Below are 6,253 nucleotides of genomic sequence, written 5' to 3' on the forward strand. Positions count from 1 at the left end.
AAGCAGTTGCGTAATAATCACGTGACAGTCATGAGACTTTAGGTTCTGAAACTTTTTCGCTGCCATATTTATTATTCCCTTTATTTTCGACGAGAAGCCAGTCGGGACCTTCATACTAAGCAGGCATTCAAAGAAGATTTCCTTCTCTTCTTTGGTAAGAGCATAGTTGGTAGGACCTTCATACTGCTTTGGAGGCATGTCGTCTTTTTCGTGCAAACGTTGCAAGTCCTCCCGTGCCTCAGATGTATCTTTTGTCTTTTCATACACGCCCAAGAAGCCTAGCAGGTTCACGCAAAGGTTCTTCGTCACGTGCATCACGTCAATTGAAGAGCGGACCTCTAGGTCTTTCCAGTAGGGTAGGTCCCAAAATATAGATTTCTTCTTCCACATGGGTGCGTGTCCCTCAGCGTCATTCGGAACAGCTAGTGCGCCAGGACCCTTTCCAAAGATTACGTGTAAATCATTGACCATAGCAAGTACGTGATCACCGGTACGCATGGCGGGCTTCTTCCGATGATCTGCCTCGCCTTTGAAATGCTTGCCTTTCTTTTGACATTGATGGTTGGTCGGAAGAAATCGACGATGGCCCAGGTACACATTCTTCCTGTAGCTTCCCAGGTATATACTATCGGTGTCAAGTAAACAGTGCGTGCATGCGTGGTATCCCTTGTTTGTCTGTCCTGAAAGGTTACTAAGAGCGGGCCAATCGTTGATGGTCACGAACAGAAACGCCTTTAGGTCAAATTCCTCCTGTTTGTGCTCATCCCACGTACGTACATGGTTTCCATTCCACAGCTGTAAAAGTTCTTCAACTAATGGCCTTAGGTACACATCAATGTCGTTGCCAGGTTGCTTAGGGCCTTGGATGAGAACTGGCATCATAATGAACTTCCGCTTCATGCACATCCAAGGAGGAAGGTTATACATACATAGAGTCACGGGCCAGGTGCTGTGATTGCTGCTCTGCATCCCCGAAAGGATTAATGCCATCCGCGCTTAAAGCAAACCATACGTTCATTGGGTCACTTGCAAACTCATCCCAGTACTTTCTCTTGATTTTCTCCACTGCGACCCGTCAGCGGGTGCTCTCAACTTCCTGTCTTTCTTACGGTCCTCACTGTGCCATCGCATCAACTTGGCATGCTCTCCATTTCTGAACAAATGTTTCAACCGTGGTATTATAGGAGCATACCACATCACCTTCGCAGGAACCCTCTTCCTGGGGGGCTCACCGGCAACATCACCAGGGTCATATCGTCTGATCTTATACCGTAATGCACCGCATACTGGGCATGCGTTCAGATCCTTGTACGCACCGCGATAGAGGATGCAGTCATTAGGGCATGCATGTGTCTTCTGCACCTCCAATCCTAGAGGGCATACGACCTTCTTTGCTGCGTATGTACTGTCGGGCAATTTGTTATCCTTTAAAAGCTTCTTCTTCAATATTTTCAGTAGCTTCTCAAATCCTTTGTCAGGCACAGCATTCTCTGCCTTCCACTGCAGCAATTCCAGTACGGTACCGAGCTTTGTGTTACCATCTTCGCAATTGGGGTACAATCCTTTTTTGTGATCCTCTAACATGCGATCGAACTTTAGTTTCTCCTTTTTGACTTTCGCATTGCGTCCTTGCATCGACAATGACCCGGCGGAGATCATCATCATCGGGCACATCGTCTGGTTCCTCTTAATCTTCAGCAGCTTCACCCGTTGCAGCATCATCGTGCATATCGTCTGGTTCCTCTTGATCTTCAGTAGCATCACCGTATTCAGGGGGCACATAGTTGTCATCGTACTCTTCTTCTTTGCCGTCTTCCATCAAAACCCATATTTCTCTGTGCCTCGTCCAAACATTATAGTGTGACATTAAACCCTTGTAAAGCAGGTGGGTGTGAAGGATTTTCCGGTCAGAGTAAGACTTCGTATTCCCACATATAGGGCATGGACAACACATAAAACCATTCTGCTTGTTTGCCTCAGCCACTTCGAGAAAATCATGCACGCCCTTAATGTACTCGGAGGTGTGTCTTGAACCGTACATCCATTGCTGGTTCATCTGCCTGCATTATTGCCGGTTCATCTGCGTGCATTATATATAATTAAGTGTGTCAAAAATCATTACAGAACATCATGAATAGATAATTAAGTGACCAAATTAATAGAAGTTCATCATCACATTAAAATTAAAATACATACATAGTTCTCATCTAACAACATAAAGCTCTGCAGACTGCAGAGCATCTAAATTAATTAAACCATACATTGAAACTATGTAAAACATTTCAATGCGAAAACAAATGTGATCATAATCGCAACCAATGTAACAACTGATCCAACGGCATAATGATACCAAGCCTCGGTATGAATGGCATATTTTCTAATCTTTCTAATCTTCAAGTGCATTGCATCCATCTTGATCTTGTGATCATCGACAACATCCGCAACATGCAACTCCAATATCCTCAATTTTTCTTATTTTTTCCTTCAAGAAATTGTTTTCTTCTTTAACTAAATTTAACCTCTCGACAATAGGGTCGGTTGGAATTTCCGGTTCAACAACCTCCTAGATAAATAAAATCTATGTCACGTTGGTCGGCATAATTGTCATAAACAATAAATAACCAATAGTTATGAAAAGATAATATATACCACATCCGAATCATAGACAGGACGAGGGCCAACAGGGGCGGATACCAAAACCATCGCACTATATAAGATGCAATAATAAAAGTAAGAAAATTATACAAGTATCTATATAAACATACAAGTAAGAATATTTTTTTCCTTTCAGAAAGAAGATAAGAATAAGAGGCTCACTATGGTGGTGCAGGCGATGAGATCGGCGCGGGCGATCGACGGCGGTGAAGACGGTGACGGGACGGGACGGGCCGCTGAACCTAGACAAATATTAAGGAAAATGAAGCTTGGAGGTCGAGCTTGGAGAGGAGAAAGCTTAAGTAGTGTGGCTTGGGCATTCCATCGAACACCTTGTGTGCATAGGAGGTGAGCACCACAAAGCTCTCCCCTTGCCGGCCAGGAAAAACAGAGCAGTGGGAGTGCTCTGCTCGCGGGTGAGGGGTATATATAGGCAACTCATTGGTCCCGGTTCGTCCCACGAACCGGGACTAAAGGGCAGCCTTTAGTCCCGGTTCATGCCACCAACCGGGACCAATGGTGGTGGGCCAGGAGCGGGGCCCATTGGTCCCGGTTCGTCCCACCAACCGGGACCAAAAGGTCCAGACGAACCGGGACCAATGGCCCACGTGGCCCGGCCGGCCCCCGGGGCTCACGAACCGGGTCCAATGCCCCCATGGGTCCCGTTCTGGACTGAACCGGGACTAATGGGCTGGCCCGGCCTGGACCATTGCCCCCTTTTCTACTAGTGGGAGCAGGTTTTTTAACCCTCGTACTCTCAAACTATTCATGGGAATGAGGCACACCCTAGATGGTCAAATGTTTCCTTCCCCATGAGAATTGCTTATGAATCACACTCTCTCCGATAATATTAGGCTTCCTATATGGACTTGTCTTCCCAACTATTATTAGCTACTGGAAGTGATATGTCTAGGTATACCTATAAAGATCTATCTTGTGGACCACTAACCAAAACGGGGTCCATGTTATGTGAGAATTTGTAATGCGTCTGCCGAGAGAGGCAAAGGAGGAGCTCGAGCTCTCAGTTGTCACGGTGGCAGCAAGGAAGCTTTATAGGATTGAGATCTAATATGATACCATGAAAGAGATATTGGTGGGAGGAGAGAATTTTGGGGAATATCATACAGGATTGCAACCAGCAAGGCTACAGAATTTATAGCGCAATGGAGAAACGTTAGGGATTACACAATTCCCTTATGATCTACAGGTGATATACAATTACAGATATGCAAAGATATCACTAGCACCTGCAAGGAAAGATCAGTATGATCCTGTTTATATATTTGTTCTCTAACAGCATGGCACAACATTCAACGAGCGAAAACACTCCAGGATCTTCCTCTGCTTCATAAAATTCTGCAGCAGTGTCCTGGTCGTAGTTCCTTGCCACAACAATCTTTAAGGAACCTAAAAGTCAAAGTCAAAGGGTAAGTGTGGTTGGGGTTGGAAGGTGGCATGATCCAAGGCTAAAAAATTGTAAGATAATGTACCTCGAACTTCTCTTTTATTATATCAAGTGTAACTTGTGTCTCCAGTTTGGTTTGTGTATATGCGTTGATCTTGTTGACTTCCTACAACATTCAACATTGGAACATAACTAGCTAACCCACTGATAACACCTCAGAGTAGGATATATGAAGTAAAGTAGATCCCATCTAGCATTATCCAGAACATACCTCGATGAATCTGCCAAGGTTGGGTCTTCCCCCAACGATATCGTAGTTCTTGATGCCAGAAAAGGATATCTGAAGCCTTTCGATGAATGGCACATATGCAATGTCAATCTAGAAAGAATATTTCTCTCAAAAAAATAGAAAGAATATATATGACAGCAAAACCATGTATTTCAAAAGCACAATTCTTCTGAAATCTTTTATGAGGTTTGGCCATGGACAAGAGGAAAGGGAACCCCTGATGTAGTGACGTACACATACCAGACTGAACTGGCCAAGGAAGAATGGGCCATCGCTGAACTTCCCTAGGGCAGCTTCTATTTTATCAACAGCGGCAACTAATGATAGATGAAACAAGGTGAAATGTGAGCACAAACTGCATGCAGCCTTTCAATATAGAACATCTCAAACAAACAAACATGTTGTAAGTAGTGCATTGTTCTGCTGTTTTTGTTTACCAGCTTCGTCGGTCACATCTCCCTTGGAGCGTAGGCATGAGAAGAAAGCGCTGGCGTTGAAACTGTCACTGTACGCAAGGAGTTCCTCAGCAAACTTCTTCTTTGCAGAATCCTGGTGGTTCACCACATCAGGAATGCAAACTTCAGTTCCACTGAAAACGAGGAACATGTGTATGTGTCTCTTACATGATGGAGCAATTCTGGGCCATCGAAATTGTCGCCGATGTACTTAAGCAGATTCAGGCTCTCTCCTTTCACTTGCTTGTTGTGCTCCAGGGCAGGTACCTGTATGTCCAACATAAAGAGATGTGTGCATGAAAAGAAATGATAAATACTACTCCCTCTGTCCCGAAATAACTGTCTCAACCATAGTACAATTTTATACTAAAGTTAGTACAAAGTTGAGACACTTATTTTGGGACAGAGGGAGTATATCACATATATACAACTCCCCCTATTCCTAAATATAAGTCTTTTTAGACGTTTCAAATGTACTACAACATACGGATGTATGCGGACATATTTTAGAGTATAGATTCACTCATTTTGCTCTGTATGTAGTCAGAGTCTCTAAAAAGACTTATATTTGGAAACGGAGGGAGTACCTTGTTCTCTGGGTAGACCTTGTTCTTGTACTAGGCTGGCCTGTCCATGAGATCTAGCGCGACTATCTTGATCTTGCCCTGCAAGCCCTGCACATGAATCATATGAGAAGGAAGGAAAGTCCACTGAAAAGGGAAGAAAAAAACACTCCCACTAGTGCCTGCTTGCTACTCCCTCCTTTCCAAAATAACTTTGTACTAACTTTATACAAAGTTGGGTCATCTATTTTGGAACGGAGGGAGTACCTTGCAATTTCTCGCGATCCAGACGCGCTGCGCGTATGGGCAGCGGTACGCCACGTACAGCCTGAACAAGACAAGAAGAAAGTGAAGACCAACAGGATGAATATGCAACCGAGGAATGTATTTCACGTGTTTGTACCTGGTGGTGCCGTCGAAGAGGGAAGGGGGCTCCGAGGAGGCGGAGGTCAGGTTGGCGGGGAGATCTTCTCCAGCGGAGCTGCGAATGCTGAATTCATTAGGAGGCCGAGAGATTGTGCGCCTACATGACCGGTACGGCAGCACCGGCGGCCATGGTGACACGGTTCAGGGCCATGGCGAGTGCTGTGCGGGTCAACTGACAGTGGTATGTAACAGAGGTGGCAATGGAATGGAAGAACGAGACTTGCTAGAGACAAAACCAGTTGGATGCAAGGGGGAGAGAGACAAAACCAGTTATAGACTTGCGGGTCAACATTGCGATACCACCAATCTCGGTGTTGACCGTCTCCAAGTCTCGTTACAAGTTTTTTGTTTCTGAGCAATGTTGTTGCCGCCAGTCCCTCGCCGCTGCTCTCCTCGCTCTATGCGTTGCCGTGGCTCGAACCAACGAAGGAGAAAGGGAGGAGAGGAGGATGAACACGAG

The 6,253-nt window shown here is 45.1% G+C and overlaps 1 pseudogene; it reads right to left on the reverse strand.

Moving 5' to 3' along the window:
* Positions 1 to 3,854: 3,854 nt before the first annotated feature.
* LOC119344007 lies at positions 3,855 to 5,944 on the reverse strand (annotated as a pseudogene).
* Between the last annotated feature and the right edge of the window lie 309 nt (positions 5,945 to 6,253).

This window comes from Triticum dicoccoides, unplaced genomic scaffold, assembly GCF_002162155.2.
Source record: "Triticum dicoccoides isolate Atlit2015 ecotype Zavitan unplaced genomic scaffold, WEW_v2.0 scaffold150256, whole genome shotgun sequence".
In the NCBI taxonomy this organism is placed as follows: Eukaryota; Viridiplantae; Streptophyta; class Magnoliopsida; order Poales; family Poaceae; genus Triticum; species Triticum dicoccoides.